This window comes from Stegodyphus dumicola, chromosome 10 (assembly GCF_044657685.1).
Source record: "Stegodyphus dumicola isolate Sdum_Otavi_A_Nest chromosome 10, ASM4465768v1".
NCBI classification, from domain to species: Eukaryota; Metazoa; Arthropoda; class Arachnida; order Araneae; family Eresidae; genus Stegodyphus; species Stegodyphus dumicola.
In genome coordinates this window covers 118,993,831-119,012,025 of record NC_140777.1, presented here as the reverse complement: position 1 = coordinate 119,012,025, position 18,195 = coordinate 118,993,831, and the positions used below count along the sequence as shown (strand labels likewise).

Below are 18,195 nucleotides of genomic sequence, written 5' to 3'. Positions count from 1 at the left end.
GCCATCAAATATTAGAGCCGTGTATTATACGAGTATTTAAAGAAAATAAATAATGATGGTGTGGTGTGGTGTATTTAATTATGGCAAAGCACACTAGGGCTATCTGCCTAAGGGGAGGGATGCCTTTCGTGGAGGACTTTCTAAGGGAAACTGGCTCGTATACACGTTACACATGGGGAAGACCACGAAAACACCCATGCAGCCAGCCCGTTCGCGGGATTCGAACCTCGGACCGAACTACCAGTGTTCAGCGACATTACCGCTCGGCCGCTGGTGGGCGCCAATATAAGTAATGAAGAATCTGCTTAAATATATATATGTTTTTCGCACTGTGATAAAACAATGGTACCTAGAGCCATCAAATTTTGAATAATGTACGTCTCCACCCGAATATGGGCATCTGGAAGCCCAAATTTGGAATTTATTTTATTATCGATTTCATATTTTGTACAGCATTTACGAGTTTTTGATTAAGAAACTCAACGATTTCAAAGCGAGCAATGGCAACACTATACGGAAAAGAAAAACAAAACAAAAACATTTTTAGCTCCAGTGCGTGGGACTGTGTATCGGAAATTCTAAAGGTATGCTGTTTTAAATATTTTGTGATATTGCTGTTGAATTGGATTTTATGGCTTAAGTGGGAAAAACATGATATTTAATAAATAAAAGTAACACACAAAACGTTAAAAAAAACGCCCAATTCGGTGTAATATAAAATCTGAAAGCTTTCAGATAGAGAATAAATATTTTTATTATTATTATTTATTTATCCCTTTTCTAATTTTCAAGGCAATGTTTTTTTCAAATTAGTTTATTTTAATCTTTTATTAAAATAACCAGTTACTTTAAGCAAGTAAAAACAATTCAGTTTCTTATCTGAATCTTATTTGATAACATTGTTATGAGTTTTGTAGAATATAATTGAACGATCTCTAGAAATTGAAAGCTTTGCCGGAAAAATAAGATTACAGAGGCAATTTTGTTGAACATTGAGGCAAAAAGCTATCTCGCTAAATTCATGAGATATCGCCAAGCTTGCAGTGGTTCTGGTGACTACTTTTTGTTGCTAGATTTGGCGATAAACTCTCAAAAGTCTCGAAACTTGGCAACATTTCGGTCTGGTCCCTGTAGTTGGCCTAAATTCCTATACTACTGAAACTGTAACTGTAACCGTATATGCCTTCCAGTAATTTCGAGAAATGGAAAGTACTGGAAGTTCGCACAAACAGCAAATCAAAGAGGGAGTTTCTGCTGTCGAGCATCAAATCGATGATAGAGTTTCTACCGTCGCCAAGGAATTTGACAGCTTAAAGAAATCCATTCCATAGTCAACAGCAGGAAGCAATTATGATGTCTTTTTTACCCATGGAGGAATTACCATTAAGAAAGGACTTCTTCCTCCATGTTACTTCCTCCTCCATGTTTTTACCCTCTCTAAAGCTATCAACATACGATGGAAAGACCTCCTGGCAAGCGTACAAGACTCAGACCTCTATCGTGGCAAACGCAAATGGATGGGTTTCCCAAACTAAGCCTATCATCTCGCCACTTCTGTGAGAGCAGACGCAGCGGAAATCCCTCAAGTATTTTCAAATGAAACATAAAATATATATATTAGTGTGTTTAAATAGAAAAACTCAGTTTATTGGAATTCGTTTAATGTTTTACTTATAAAAGATTTTCTTCCCTATTATTTTATTGCTGGGAAGAATTCATTCACTGAAGGAAATTCTGGAAGAAAAAAAAAGCATACCTTTTTTTAATCTTCACTTTGGGTTGCTTTTGATACAAATCCAGCTATCTTACACCAACAGATAATAAATGGAGTACGCCCGCTTAATGTAATTTCAGTTAATGTTATCAGTAAAGGTATTGTTATCGAAAATCGATGTCCCGATCATTCGTATATGAAAGCATAGAAAATATATTGCTTATTGTGATCAACAATTTGGTTAATATTATCAAACTATAGAATGAATTTTTGAAGCCGAAGTAATGTCACACAGTAAAACAGAAAATCACCAGATAAGGCCGAAATACAGTATAGAAGTTGGCAAATGACAGAAAGATGTCGCCAAATACGGGATTAAGTCGTCAAGGATCTTTATTTTGATTTAAGGCAAAGTTAAAGTTTTTAGAACCGCCACTGGGAATAGTCAATGAAGAACTGTATTAAGCATGACAGACTTTTAATAAGTGGTGAAATAAAGGAAGCTAAAAAACTAAATATGTCCCAACTAAGACGAATGGTGAGGAATTCAGCGCTGGGCTAATATTGATGAAAAAACTTAAGTTGCAACATCAGTGACAGAAGAAGATATCTGTTTGCCGCTTTCTGAAAGAAATCCAAGCACATTTTGTGACATACTGTTTAAAGATGGCAAGGAATAAATTTTCAGTGACGAATATGAAGAGGAGAAATGAATTTCCTATAAATGCTGATATAAAGGATATTCTTTGGGCATTAAGATTTGAGATACAACAACCGTCAAATAATTTCTAAAAACATTATGAATATAAAAAAATTCAAATATGAACTTATGAGGTTTCTGTTGTTCTGTTAAAATCAGTTTAGTCCAAAACTCTATGTGAAGCGAATTATCGCCAGATCTGAAAGGCAACTAAAGGAGCAGCAACTTTCAATTTAAAACGCAGACTAACAGTCAAAGATTACACAATTAAGTTTCAATCTAAGCTGGCTCAGAAATTTTACTCGAAGTTATCAGATTCCAATGTCGGCAGCGGTCACGCAAAGCCGAATAATTGCAACTTATCAGAGCTGGCAGGAATTAACGTAGCGTAAGCCCGCGAAAGGCAGAAACGCACTCTGTCTTCAAATCCGAAAGCCTGAGTTTAAATTGCCGACTAACTAGTATGTATTTTGATTATATTCGTATTAAAATAGTTAAATTCCATTGATATTTTTCTCAACGCTGTTACCAAAGTATTCACATAATCACATTAGGCGGCCCCTACCGGAAATACATTTTCCAAACAGGCAGACGTTGAGTTCGTTGAATTTACACAAATCTACGTTGACATCTTCTAGCTTACTGTCTGATTTCGTTAGGTTTGATGTACATTTGTCGTTATAAAATTAATAGCTGGTTTAAAAAAGTTCTGCATTCATAATGATACTAAATTAATCAACTATTAGGAATATTCAAGGACTTCATCTTCTACTTTGCTTTAAATAGTGGGGGAAAGAAACATTCCAAAAACAAATGCGCAATTAGTTTCTTTCAGCAGGAACTAAACCACATGGGAAGTGATTAAGCCGCTATTCTTAATATCATGGCTAGGATGTTACTGACGACTTCATGAACAAACATGAGTAGGTCACTTCTTGTTGGTCATAAACCTTCCGTGCCACTGGTGACAATACGACACTGTAACTTTAGTTTTCAGGAGTTTCGTTAACTGGATAACTGATAGATTTGTAAATGAAAGCTGACAAAACATAGTTTCTTAGATTTATGAACATGTATCTCAAGTATCTTGGTTCAAACCAATGCAAATTCTCACATCAAAATGTATTGTATAGTATGTCATAAAAGTAACACACGGAACAGATGCATTCGAAACTGAATTTAACTGGTAATATTCAGTTTTGTTTCTAGTTAATTTCAAAAAGCAAGTCCTAATGCATTTTAAAGAAAAATCAGTACTTACGTATTATAGCAACCCCCTTGGCACTATTTTAGTTTTAATTAGGTATTTATGTCGGAAATAATAATAATAATAAAAAAAAACATACGAACAAACCAGTTTATGTTTCTTTTGCTTTGGTGGAAAATTCGTGATAATCGTTTTAAGAATGGATTGAAACCAATTGTTTGTTCCCTTTCACTTTTGGGGACAAAAGATCCCTGCAGAAGTTTTAGAGCAGTTTCTTCCACTAAAAGGTAATTTCGCAAGGGCATACTTTAAAACTGACTTTAAGAGGAAAGATGCTGTGATTTTTTTTTTTTTTTTTTTTTTTTTTTTTTTTTAATATAAAAGATGTTCCAAGAACAAACGACAACAAAAAGAACGAAAATTGGTGACGTTGCTTGCTAAAACCGAAAAATTATTACGCACATAGATGCCACAGTTTAGCGCATTTTGAAAATATGGCGACTTCTACTGAGGTGGTTGCATTAATGCGTAAGTACTGAAAGAGTAAATCTTTTTTTCCTCAGAAGAAAATTACTTTTTATCAAAAATCTACTTAGTTGCAATTTATAACTTATTTATTTATTTTGTAGTATTATCATATTTATTCCCAACTCTCTAATGAATGAAATAAACGAACTCTTGAATCTCGTTACGATATCAATTGCACAAAAATTTAAATGAGAGAATTAAAAAGTAGGGAATAAATTTAACTTTAAAATTGTATATACATTTTGAGATTCGGCGAAAAAATTGAACGACGATTAAATAATAAATAGTTAATATTAAATTTTAAAGATTAAACCAAAGTGCATTCATTGTTTTATTCTTTTATTTTACAACGTAACTCAGTCTTTGCATTAAACTAATATTAAGATAGCCATTAAAAGTTTGGTCACTTTATTTGTGATGTGCATACTCATTTCGCTTCTGTTTTTCCAATTAAAATCAATAATTCAAAGGGAAATTGATGATATTTATTACGTATTGCTTGAATATAACTTCAAGAGAATGATAAATGTTATACGGTAGTAATATCAATAAATACATTTTGTTAAAACTTTTCCTACATTGTTCTTTCGATTACAGCAATACAAAAACTACTATAAAAGCTGATGTGTGCTGTAATTTTATACCAAATAACCGATATATGTATTTCTCGAGAAAAATACTTTAATATTCAAGTAACTTATCATCGAAAAGAAATAACAGTTTTAATATTACATCCTTTTCATTTACAGAAAAATTTGGAACTTGGATTTTGTCTATGTTTGAATTCTTGGTACAATAACGCAATATCCCATTCGAGCAGTGAAACATTCGGAGAGGGGTTCTCAGTCTTTTTCTTGCATTGACTTCTTTCAAAAGAATGATTTTCTTCGTTGACATCTTTACATATATACAGTATACAACACAATCATAATACAAATAACTGCATATAAATAAATTAACAAAAACTTAAGGATAACAAAAAGGTACAAATCTGATGTGGACACCACATGACTTCATTGTACGGCTCATTAAATTATACGCATTTTTTGCTGCATTTCATTTAAATTTACTTCGTCGAACTTCATTAGAGATATATTTCTCATTCAATTATTTAAGTTTTCACTTCGCAGCAAGGCAAATATTCATAAAAACTCAAAACAATCTTCATTAAAAATGAAAAAATATAAAAAAACATGAAACACCAAATACACTTAAAACAGTTAATTTTTTTTTACAATTAAAATTAGCGCTTATACCCCAAAACAAACAATTCGGCCAGATTTAAGAAGGCAGATTTTTACAATTAAAATTAGCGCTTATACCCCAAAACAAACAATTCGGCCAGATTTAAGAAGGCAGATTTTTACAATTAAAATTAGCGCTTATACCCCAAAACAAACAATTCGGCCAGATTTAAGAAGGCAGATTTTTCAGTGCACAAAACTGAAAGTTTACTTTGGGCCCCGCTTGGCGAAAAGGACACTGAAGGTGCAGAAACTGACTTAAATTCACTATTTTGTTAAGTTTCAAATGTAAACAATTGACTGCTGCGTTAGGCTTAGTCGCACTTAACAACAACTTTTAAATTGCTGATAATTCTACGACTATCGCATGCAGATCAACTAAAGCATAAAAACCTTAACCGAAACATAAGAACAACTTAATTGAATCATTTTTAAAGCAAAAAATGCCCAATTTACCAACATATAAGAATTAAAAAACAACTGAGTCCATAGACCCAAGTAACAAAGTGGGTATACATATATATATATGTAAAATATAAAATATCTACCTTTCAAAAATAAATTAATAACAGACTTTTAACTCCTGTCTTCATTCAAAAAATAAGAGAGCAATAATTTTTGCAAATTAAACGAGAAAGATCTGTCATCTAATTTGTATTGCGCATTCATCTATGAAATCAGATCCCGACATCTGGACATTCTGGACATTGCGTCGCAGCTCCCGCTCTTCTTCTCTCTTCCCATCTGCTTCTAGAAGCTTGTGTCGCCTTGTCGTTAACCACGCCGAGTTTACTTTTCTAATTTCGTCCATTGTTTAAGATGTAAGCTGTACAAAATTGGGGTGGGGGCTTGCATAGCACACCCACAGTGATGATGTGCATTATCAAGAAATAAAAATTATTTGTGCAATTAAAACCATGTCTAAGTTTTTTGGTTTATGCATCCATCATTCTCACTACGCAATCAAGTTGTCTTCAAGTTATGATGCAGAGAACTACCGCCAATCCGTTGCAACTTACTTTCCACCCAGTCAGTCTTATTACAATAATGCAGTCTTATTACAATGATGGAGCAGTTATATTACATATATATTTATTTACGTACTTTTGGTGCGGCTGATTACAACCAAAAAGGGAGGGGCCCAACTGCATGTTATAGCAGCCCCATATACAAAATTTCAATTTTCTGAGGCTATACGTTTTTGAGTTATACGATTTACATACATACGTACAGACGTTACGGAAAAAAATCTCTTCTGGTTCCATTTTAAACCCATTTTTTAATGCGTTTTGTGGAAAAGAGACTTTTGTTTTGTCCATACATACAGATGTCACGCAAAAACATCATATGGCTTCGAGAGCGATCAAAATGGGTATTTTCGTTGAAATATGATACCCAAAATTTTTCGCGATTACAGTATACTTCGTACAAGAAAGTGAAAAGAGAGAAAATTCATTATGTTGGTTAGGTAGCAGCTTTTATTTGGGGATATTTCTTTCGAATAACTTCCAGATTTCAAAATTTAGCGTACTAATCTGTTCTGAGTAGTGCCGGAACATCTTCCGTCATTGCAATCAGCTCTTCTTACATCCTGATGCCAAGATGAGATATATCTTAGTTTAACTGTTCTATGAGCATGCAAGCGCATTCAAATATTAGTGTCTTGGAAGAGAATATTAAAATCTTCTTCTGAATTTCGCAAGTGGCAGAAAGGCATTTTAAAAGACTTGGTTACTTGAATAAGACAAAGCACTCGAGGGCTAAGGAGATGGATGCCTTCGTGGAGAACTTACTAATTCCCTCTTACTCATATTACGCATGAGAACCAACCAACTACAACAACCTCCCTTTCCCCGAAATTGAACACAGGGGGTCTTTAAAACCTCTCGGTACACCGGGTTAAATAAAAAAGAATGTTGGTAATAGGCATCAAAAGAAATGAGAAATGCTTAGAGAAGTTTTTTCATCACGGAAAGACGAGCTGCATATATTCAATAGTTTTATAGACTCGGTCGAATCTTTACAAACAGCGTTCCTCATACGTATACAAAAAAAAAAAAAAAAAAAAAAAAAAAAATTTTTGTGATAATTTAAATCATGAAACCATTGTAAAAGATAGATCGCCTAAATGAACTTGAGATTTGGCGCAAATGAACAGAAGATTACTCAACCATGCAAATTAAATTTGATTATAACATAGAGCTCTATATATCATGGTCGAATTTGCGCTCTAAAAATTCCTAAGTTGTTGCAATTGCAACCTATTAACGATGACTAATTGCATTTACTTCTTTAATCATGATTACATTAAATAAGGATAATTTTTATTATAATTATTTTTATAGCAACTATTATATTATTTATATAAGTATATATTTGCATTATTACACTATATTGATGTACATAATAAAATTATATGCATAAAAATTATCTAATAGAGGACATTTCTTATACATTATCTATCACATATTCATTATAAATAAAAATAAAAAGGAAGTTTTTGAAATAAATTTCACATTACAGTTTTAACAGTACTTTGTTTTATTGTATCAAAAAATATCAAAAGTTTTGTATCAAGTATCAAATTGTAGCATGAGTTTTAAAATTTGTTTTCAATAAAGAAGAAAATTTAAAGCACTTTTTAATTTTTCACGCCTCAGATGACAGTACGACTTCGCTCAGTTCCGCCCCCAATGTTGAAGAAGAGCACCCCGGAGGATGGGTCCGAGGGTCTTCCACCCCTCTCACCCTACCACAACCTCTTCAGAGGACTTTCGGCTCGCCGCATATTTAGAGTGTTCTCATTCCGCACAGACACTATACATTTACGAACATTCATGCTTTCTCCAGGATTCGAAAAAGGACCCTTCTGTATTGCAGTAAGTTCCACTAACCATATATCGTCTGAGCGGTAAAAATATGCTAATATTATTTAATTAAATATATATTTAATTATTAATAATAAAAAATATATGAAAATAAATTAATTAAAATTCAGAAGTATATTATAAAATACTATACATTTAAATTTAAAGGTATTTTAAAATTGTATTATGTTGAAATATTTAGAGGGATATTATAAAATATTTATATTAAGGTTATAAAAAGGATAATACTTAAAAAAATTTTAAGTCACTTTCTAAACGAAAATATTTGAAATATTTAGAAAAGTCGAACGAATTGCGATAGGATATCGTGCCTTCTTTTCAAGTATGGCATGAAATTCACCCTATATAATATTATACACTTCACCTAGTTTTCTTTAAAAAGATTTTCAGTTTAAGAATATAATCATAGACTACCCACACACTGGGGATTACCTTTTTATACAATACCAATCATGTGAACCCTATACGGTTCACAGATCTCGCAACCTCTACTGAAGGAGATTGTCGCGTACCAAAATCGATTCTCGGACCAAAGGTCACATGATCGCACAGATCGTGAGATCTAAGATCAGAAAACAATAGGTTGACGAACAATAATTCTCCACTGTGTTCCGCCGCCTGATTTCTACTTTTATTGCACTTTTATTTTATTCATTTTTTTCCTTCCGAAATCGGTCAATACTGTATCTCATTTGCTAGTACAAAACGGTACCGCATTACTACACTTGTAATTGAAAATTCTTCAATCCTCGATAGAGAAGTATTTTTAGGTTGTTATGTGAATAACGGAAAATTTATGTTTATTAATAATAAAGGAAAGTTATCATCTGCATGTATTAATAATACAGGAAAAATCCTTATTCTAACAAATTTTTTCACTGAAACGCAATATGTCTAAATCTATTTCTAAAACTGTTTAATAATAAAGCCACAATATAATAAAAAATCAAGCAAGAACAGAAAAAAAGTTCAATATTATTTATATGTAGTATTTTAATGCAAGTCAGTATGCATGAATAATAAAATCACACTAAACTATATTTTTAAATTTTAATGTATACAAATAAAAAAGTGTCTCAGAATAAAATAGGATATTAATAATATAGAATTTATATTATTTCTCTTTATCCTAGAATCTGTTACATTTGAAAATATAAAATTTAATCTGTTAAATCGATTGTAATAAAAAATAATATCAAACGTTTAAATTAATAAAAAAGAGGCAAAGGAATATTCTCGAAATTTATATACTGAATAATATAGTTAAAATTAATAAATAAAATTACAACAAAAAGTGAATAAAAAATAAAAGAATAAAATCTGGCTGACAGAAATTTAAAAAACAATCATTCTGAACATTCAAAACCAACCATTTTTGTTGTACGGCTTAAGAATTTCGTTAAATTTAGCAATAATAAATTGAATAGGTCATTCATGGAGTGTTTTATATTTAGTAAGTCAAAATGTTTTCTTTACCTTTCAGTTAATCCATTTTCTCACAGCAAATCAGATCAACCAAGAAGAAGGAACTATTATTCATGGAACTCACGTTTCACAGGAATTTACCCTCAAAATAAGAGTAAAACATAAAAAGACCATCATTGGAAGATAGCATCCATTAATTTCGACATCCAGCCGTGAAGAACAATGCCATTCCGGTATTTGAAAACGTTCAAAAACGTGGCAAAATTTCAGACGATTTTCTTGTTTTATCGGCGGTTGTTTTTTATGACGCTTTTATTTTCGTCTGCTCGCTTCATCGCGTCGCATGGCTTTCCAGGAGAATCTAATCGAGAAATTTTTGTGTTTGCAGAATTCGTCATTTAATGTGGAGGTGTTTTGTTGTTGATATTATTGATCGGCAAAAATAAAACTTGCCATTTCTTCTTTTTTGGAGCGTCCAACTAAGCGGCGTTTGTATCTCGTGATTGTTAGGCCACGAATGGAAACGCTTTGAGTTTCCTTTATCCTTGCGATTTGTCGCGGAAAACTAAATAACCCCAACAACAGGTCTAGCTTGGCCTCGTCACCTGTTCTGAGGGAACTTAACTCTCTGACGTCATGCACTATAGCTGAAGGGTGTTGAGCGAACGACCGCTGAATTATTGATGTTGGTAGAGAAAAGCAGTGCAATGAAGTATTTCTGCAATTAATTCCACTGGCTACTTTTGTTTTTATCACTTTTCTTTTTTCGGAAAATTCAATGGCAGCAACATTATTTGAACTCGTTCCAGTAACCTTTTGAATCTTAAATGAGCTCAAAAACTGCAATAAAAATTTCATAGTCGTTAAAAGCATAGTGAAATCAATCTTATTTCGTTCATGAGTGTATTTTGGTGAAAAATAAAAATGGAAACTGTATTTGTTAATTTTGTATCAAAATAATATACTTTTGTATTTAGTACGAGTACTGTACGATTTTCATACCCTTGTAATAGAAAATATATCGAAAGTATTGGATTAATTTGGAACAATATAACAATTAATTGGCGAAAAATTAGCAACATATATTCATCTCCTAACTCTTCGTCTTTAAAATTTCAATCTGAAATTTGAGTACTTCCTTGATTCTTAATTTCCTGTTCACAGAATCCTCAGTAGTTTATCATTTTCACATAATAGTTATTGACAGAATCATCAATAGTTTATCAAAATAATTTATAATACACAGTATTTAGTATGAATATTCTGCATTATCATAGTCACGTGTAAGGGAAAAAAAGGATTGCAAGTACTGGATTTATATAAAACAATATTATAATTAAGTACCAAAACATTTAGCAACGTAAATTCATCTTCCAAAACTCGTTCTTTAAAATATGAATCTGAAATCTGAGAAATTCCTTCATTTTTAATTTGCTGTCAGAGAATCATCAATAGTTTATCATTGTCACAGAATAGTCATTGTTATAGAATCATCAATAGTTTAGCAAAATAATCTGTAGTATATGATATTTAGTATACATACTCTACATTATAATAGTCATGCATTAGGAAAAAATTGATTAACTAGAATAATATTATAGTTAATTACCAAAAAAATTAGCAACGTAAATTAAACTTCCAACTCTCATTCCTTAAAATTCGAATTATTTTGTTCTTTGTTAATTTGTTATTTGTAAAATTCGAATTATTGTTATAAAATCATCAATACTTTATCAAAATAATTTGTAGTATATGATATTTAGCATGAATATTCAACTATTATCATAACCCTATAATAGGATAAAAGATTGAAATTATTGGATGAATTCGAAACAATATTAAAATTAATCATAAAAAATCTGATGTGTACACCACATGACTTCCTTGTACAGAATATTAAATTATACGAATTTTTTCTTGCACGTCATTTAAACTTATTGGATCGAATTAAATCTACTTCGCCGCAACGCATAAACCACAATAGAATAAATGCATTCTTTAAAATTCACTCTATTTGTTTACCATAGCGACACTCTGGCGCTAGGTTCACTTAACAGTATTATATTTCGTTCATATTATAACTCAGAATGCACAAAATTTATATCATTTAAAGAATTATCTAATCGTTACCACATGTTCTATTCAAATGCTATAATAAATCTAGAACGATGTATAAAAGAAATTAAGCAAACAACAACAAAAAAAAAAAAAAAAAAACTTTTTCACAGACGATTGAATATTTCTCATTCAATTAATTCAGTTCTCACTTCGCGACAAGGCAAAATACATAAAAACTCAAAATATCTGAATTAAAAATTACGAAGTAAACCTTAAACTCTTATTTCCTGGAGAAAAATTCCAGAAAGAATTAAGCATGATTTAATTCGCAATAATAAATGAAAGCGTTATCTTTGTTGTTGCGAAGCTCAGTTTCTCTAGATTGGCAATACATCCACTATCCTGCTATTTCAAATGTAAACAAGCAATGGCCGCCATCAAAAAAATTATTAGGCTTAGCGGTACTTAAACAACCTTAAAATTGTTGATAATTCTAAAAATATTGCTTACAGATTTACTAAAGGCATAAAAACCTTAACCGGGAGATAAGAACAACATAATTCAATCATTTTTAAAGCAAAAAATGTACAATTTACAAACCTATAATAGTAAAGAAACTGAGATCACTGAGCCGGGTAACAGAGTGGATATATATATATATATATACATATATTTATATACTTTTGGTGCGGCCGATTGCAACGAAAATACGAGGTGCACATCTACATGTTATAGCATTCCTATATACAAAATTTCAACGTTCCGAGCCTACTCGTTTTTGAGTTATGCGAGATACGTACGTACATACGTTCGTACAGACGCCACGAAAAATTCTCTTCAGAATTCATTTTAAAGCAGTTTTATAATTTTTTTGGAGGAAAAGAGTCTTTTATTCTCTCCTTACGTACAGATATCACACAAAAATATCGTTAAATTGCGTTTGATAGCGGTCAAAATGGATATTTTGTTTGAAATATGCTGCCTGAAACTTTTCGCGATTACAATACTTCTTTTTTACTTCGTACAAGGAGGTAAAAAATTAGCCATGTGAATTCATCTTCCAACTCTCGTCCTTTTAAAATTTGAGTACTTTTCTTGATTCCTAATTTATTGTGATAGTTGAATTTTTTACTAGTTCTTTAAATGATTTACAGATTTCTACTCATATTCGAGTAGATAGTAGATTGATGAACACACATTGTTTTTCAATAAATAAGGATTTTAATTGCTCAAAAACACTGTACCATATCTTCTAAATGTATGAAGTAATCAAAACCTTAACGTACACTTTCCGCAGATATTATTTAATTTTGCATATTCTGTATAGAGTCTCATATTAATATTTCCGGTAATATTATTTAATTAGCTTATGATTTTTTTATGCATTAAACGCTAAAAAACTGCACCTTTTCCAAAGACGTTAAACATGAAATTAATTTCATTTGTTTAGAAAACTACGGAAGTACCTGATTTTGTCTCTTCTTTTATTTTTTACAGACAAGAGACAATTGACGCAGCCCTTTGTCATGCCTCATCGTTCATTCACAACATGCTGTATTCATGCACAGTTCACTGCACAGAGGATGATATGGATCCTACTTTTTAATACAGTCTCAGTGCTTAAATTGCGCAGGAGCCCTAAATAAGATGAGCTCCAGTACTTCTTTTTATAAAATTGAATCATAATTTAAAGGGAACAAAATTTAGAATTCCTAACGTTTTAGTTTAACAATAAGCAGACTTTGCAATACTCTATTTCCCTAGAAATACGAACTCATGAGAACTTGAGACGTTCAAGTAAAGTCCCCTCATTCGCACGCGGAAACATTTCCCTTTAAGAAAAGCAATAAATTTGGGGGAGTTTGTTTAGGAACGCCTAAAGTTCTCGCCATGCCATTGTATCTAGTGTATTGTTATCGATGCTTACAGTTAGTTATCCTCGCAGGAAGAAAAATTTGTGTTCTTAAATGTGCGTTAAGTAACAGCGAGTACAATAAGAGGGAAATACTGAGATAAACTGCTCAAGCACGTCCTATACATCGTCTTCCCACAGTGGGTAACCAGCAACTTTACATTTAGGAATCCGATTCAAGACTCATTTACTCCTGACACCCGTCTGCTTGATGGCTATAATTATATCAACAAAGAGCCGCGGTCAAAGAGAACGTTCTCTCACCTAGATTCCCCTCATTTTTTGTTTCCACCCACTCATACCCTCATTCTGTTTCGCCCTGGAATTTTCATCAGCTATACATTAAGTATATTTAATTTTTGTAATGATAAAAGAACTTCTTCCCCCCCTACGATCAGAACTTAAATTGGGCCGGAACCCACCGGCTTTCGGTTCCGGAGCTTCTTAGTTTTTGTAATAAATTATAATTCTAGCCGGAACGCACCGGAGCCCTGAATAAGAAGGCTGCGGCACTTCTTTTATGTAGTTAAATAACAATTTCAGCAGAAATTTTATCTCGAAAATATTATTTCAACAATAAAATTATATTAAAAATCGCGTATTAAATTTCAATTTATCTCTTTACATTTTATTTAATTTTAATTATTTAATTACTTCAATCTTTAATTATTTCAATTATTAATAATTAATTATCTAATAATTATCAACTAAATTATAATTAATTAATTAGCTAATAATTATCAATTAAATTATAGTTAATTAATTATATAATAATTGTTGATTAAATAACAATTTATAAACATTAATTAAATAGCTATTAATTAATTTGATAATAACTAACTATTTAATTTTAAAAGTATTAGAGAGTTTAATAGTCATTTTATTTATTTATTTACTCTTGTTCCTCTCTGCTGACGGTCTTCCATAGGGCTCCAGCACTTCTAATCTTAGAAATTAAGCCCTGAGTCCCAACGATTTTACCCGATTCTTAAATTGTAAGGTACTCGAGTACTTATTCCTCCATTTGGGTATAAAGTTCGTAAAATACTTTTGCAGATAAATGTACTGATGTAAATCAAGAAACAGAGTTTAATAATAATGTACTCATATTGAATAATTTTTATAATTTTGTTAGCAGTGCTTTTATGCTGAATTTGCCTCTCTGTTTCCTCAGTCTTGATAATTCGTTTTTAAAATTGCTAATCATCAAGATTTTCATCAGGTTTTCCAATTAGTTCTCGAATTTAACGCACAAACAATGCTTTTATTTAATTTGTAAGTTGGTTGGTTGGTTCTTTTTAATGGCACTAAACCTCGAGGGCTGTTATGTGCCAGACAAATGGTGAAAAAAATTCAAAATGCTAATTTGTAAGTATTAAATAATATACAGAGAGATGGGGGAAAATCTGATGACTTTAAATTGGGCAAAATTTAGTCTTAGTTAAATGTTGACATTATAGAAAAATTACAAATATTTTGAAGGGCAAAGACAAGAGTTTCTCGAAATGGATAAAGTTTTCCTGTAACAAAGTTCTTTTTGTTGTTGTTGAATAATGGTTAACTTTTAAATTCTGGCAGCTGCAAGAATCTAAATTTCAGAATTTTACGTTTCCCCCCCTAAATTCCAGCAAACCTGGCACAAAATATGCAGTTAACGGCTTACTTCGATCCAATGAGTATCTGCTGTCATAGATTAAAAAAACTAAGCAAAGAATAGCAAATAAAGTTTTGCTGTAAAGCGAGAAAAATAACAAAGAGACATTTAAAACGCTATATCTGGATATCAAGCATTAGTATGATCTAATGTTTTACAGTGATAGGAAAAAGTTCGCAGTGGACCGAAAGACACTAACGATAGCCCAAGAGTGGTGGCTCTTCGCGATCCCTAACGAATAAAGGCATTTAAAAGCATTAAAAAAGTTCCACCTTTGCTTCCGAAAAATCGTCACGTATCTCCTCGAATAATAGCTCTCAGTTTACATCGGTAGCGAAGCTGCTCGCAAAATCTGGAAGAATTAAAAATATATATATATATTGTTCTCACTTTGTCCCTGGCCCCATTGAAGAAAATTGAATTTATGCAAATCATGATTTGATCCAAATCGCAGATATTAACCATGATTTTTTCCAAACTGTGGTTGCATATGAAACCTTGTCTATTCCTTATGATCCTGAAATAAAATGACTTCGCTGGGAAATAATCAATCATGGGGTGGCAAATGCTCATTTCGGCCACAGAATTATTTTTTTTTTTTCCGATTGGAAGAAGATAGTTCGTAAAGGAATTCATTCCTGTGAGACAGACGATGAGCTGATAGATCTTTGAGATATCTAATGCAATTTTTAGGTTTGAAAATGTATCAGCCAAGATGGCTTCTTGGATTATTACAGAATGATCTTGATCACTGTTTACAGTTCTGCGAGGCAGAAAGACGATTGACGACGCGACTAATTTAAGAAGAGAAACGTGCCAAAAATTTAATAGCAATTAAAAACCGCTGTGCCCCAAAGTGCTTAAATATAGACACTAGATTGCAAGAATGCGTAAATGTTGAAGGCCGACAATTTGAGAATCTTAGAGATTGTACTTAATTATGTCATTCAATTAAAAACGCATTATATAAACCAGAGTTCCTTAAACTATGGGTCGCGACCCCCATGGGGTCATGGGACCTGCAGCAGGGGTCACTAAAAATTTTAGCAGTTTTGATATTTCTTTTACTTGTTATAATAATTTTACAATTGCCAAATATTTTTACACAATGTATCTGAAAATAGATAAAGATAAGACAATATAGACAAAGAAAAAACGAAAACGTTTCGAAGCGTTCCTTTTATAATATAAACGTTCATTTTACTTGCTTTGCATGTGGCGCTGCCATTTCGTCTGTTACTTGTTTCAAATTTTCATCTTGTTCTATGTCTTAAAATGTGAAATTTAAGTTAATGACCTAAAACTGCAATAGTATATTACAGCAAAGTGAAAAAATTGACAATTTCAGTCGCGTGTGTCGGATTTGAGCAATGCTTACGGGGCTCCACAAAATTTTCGTAAATATTATAGAGTCCTGGGGTCGCGAAAAAAATCTTAATGATAAAAAGGGGTCGCTACTGAAAAAGGTTTAAGAACCCGTGATATAAACTACTAAATAAAGAAAACAAGAAATCTTATGACTGCATGCCTAGTTTTGCATCTAGTTTGTATTTTATAAATGCTTAATAGACAGACTTCTAAAGTAAATTCAACGTGTTAAGCTTGAAGGAACGCAATCGAATAATTGGTTTACACTGCACGACAAAGCGCAATCCGTCATGCAATTCCATTCTTGTGCAAGCAGTTTCTAGCAAAAGAAAGTAACATAAATCCCATCTACCCTTTTTATACATCAGACTTTCCATCTGCAGATTACTTTCTCTTCCCTAAGTTAAGTCTCACTCCAAAAGTCATTAACTGCAACAAGAGACTTAAACAATATTTCAAAAAATTAATTACAATTGAATCAAGTCCAACAACTGTATAACGTGCCAAGTGTTGCATAGATTTACAAGGACTATATATTGAAGACTTAAGGTAGTAATTTATTTATTTTTTATTATTCCGCCTCCTTCACCTCTCAATGGGCACTACAGGTTAGTCATGTCATCCTGATCTTTGCACCAGCAACCATTTTTAGTTGTTTATCTTTTTAACCTTATTATTAATAAACAGATTTAACATTAGTGTATTACTTTTGTTGGGTCCTCCAACTTACAATGTTTTGGGTATGTTAGTGCAAAATTAGCAAAAAGGGTTAGTTAGTTTAGAGATATTTACATATATACAATGGAGGCTTGCTGCCTTTGCATTTCATCAGGTGCCTAGACCTGGCGACCGGCAGGCCGCCACGTGGTCGTCGAAACAATTTTATGCGGCCCGCGAATGTATTTCAGTTATTTTTATCGCAAAGTTTTTAAGATTTTAGTTATTTGAAGTCTGAATTCAATTATTTCTATTAAAACAAACATAAATAGCCCAGAAAAAAAAAAAAAAAAAAAAAAAAAAAACCACTATTAAATGGAACTAATTAGTTTGCAATGTCATAATAAGTCTTATTAAAATTTTGATGATACAAATTTGATTTAACATTTATTCCTACCCATTAAAAGATAAATAAGCTCAGGTAAGAATTTTTTCACTAAAAATAATCGCACTGATTACTCGAACAATAATATTTTCCCACAAATGATGATAAAGCGTGGTGGACGATAATTCGTCAGCAACAGGATTCGGCGAATAGAGCGTCTCATCCCTAGTCGCTGTTTAAAAGAGGAGGTGTATAAGGTAATTTCCCTTTCCATATCGCGGGCCTCCATGGTATCACTGGATAGCACGGGCTAGCAATCGGGCGTCTGATGCTAGAACCGGGGGGGGCATTGCACATTTTTCATGTCTCCTGCATCGATAAACTTAATGATTCTATTGCATGTTTACTTATGACGATGGGTCTGACTTCTGGAAGAGAACAGTACATTATTTTGC

The 18,195-nt window shown here is 32.1% G+C and overlaps 1 protein-coding gene and 1 long non-coding RNA gene across 4 annotated transcripts in view; one reads left to right on the top strand and one right to left on the bottom strand.

The window, feature by feature from the left end:
- LOC118186413 (uncharacterized) overlaps window positions 1–18,195 on the top strand; it is a 110,782-nt gene that overhangs the window by 11,327 nt on the left and 81,260 nt on the right. The window contains exon 2 of the long non-coding RNA XR_015043524.1: window positions 8,054–8,272. This is a non-coding gene — a long non-coding RNA (uncharacterized LOC118186413). The remainder of the gene's footprint in view (window positions 1–8,053; window positions 8,273–18,195) is intronic.
- LOC118197571 (uncharacterized) overlaps window positions 1–18,195 on the bottom strand; it is a 91,944-nt gene that overhangs the window by 44,147 nt on the left and 29,602 nt on the right. The window contains exon 1 of one of the 3 annotated variants that reach the window (XM_085825446.1): window positions 9,758–10,284. The exons of the other annotated variants lie outside the window; for them this stretch is intronic. The gene's annotated coding sequence lies outside the window, so the exon portion shown is untranslated. Of the gene's footprint in view, window positions 1–9,757; window positions 10,285–18,195 lie in introns of those variants that run through there. 3 annotated transcript variants of the gene reach the window in all.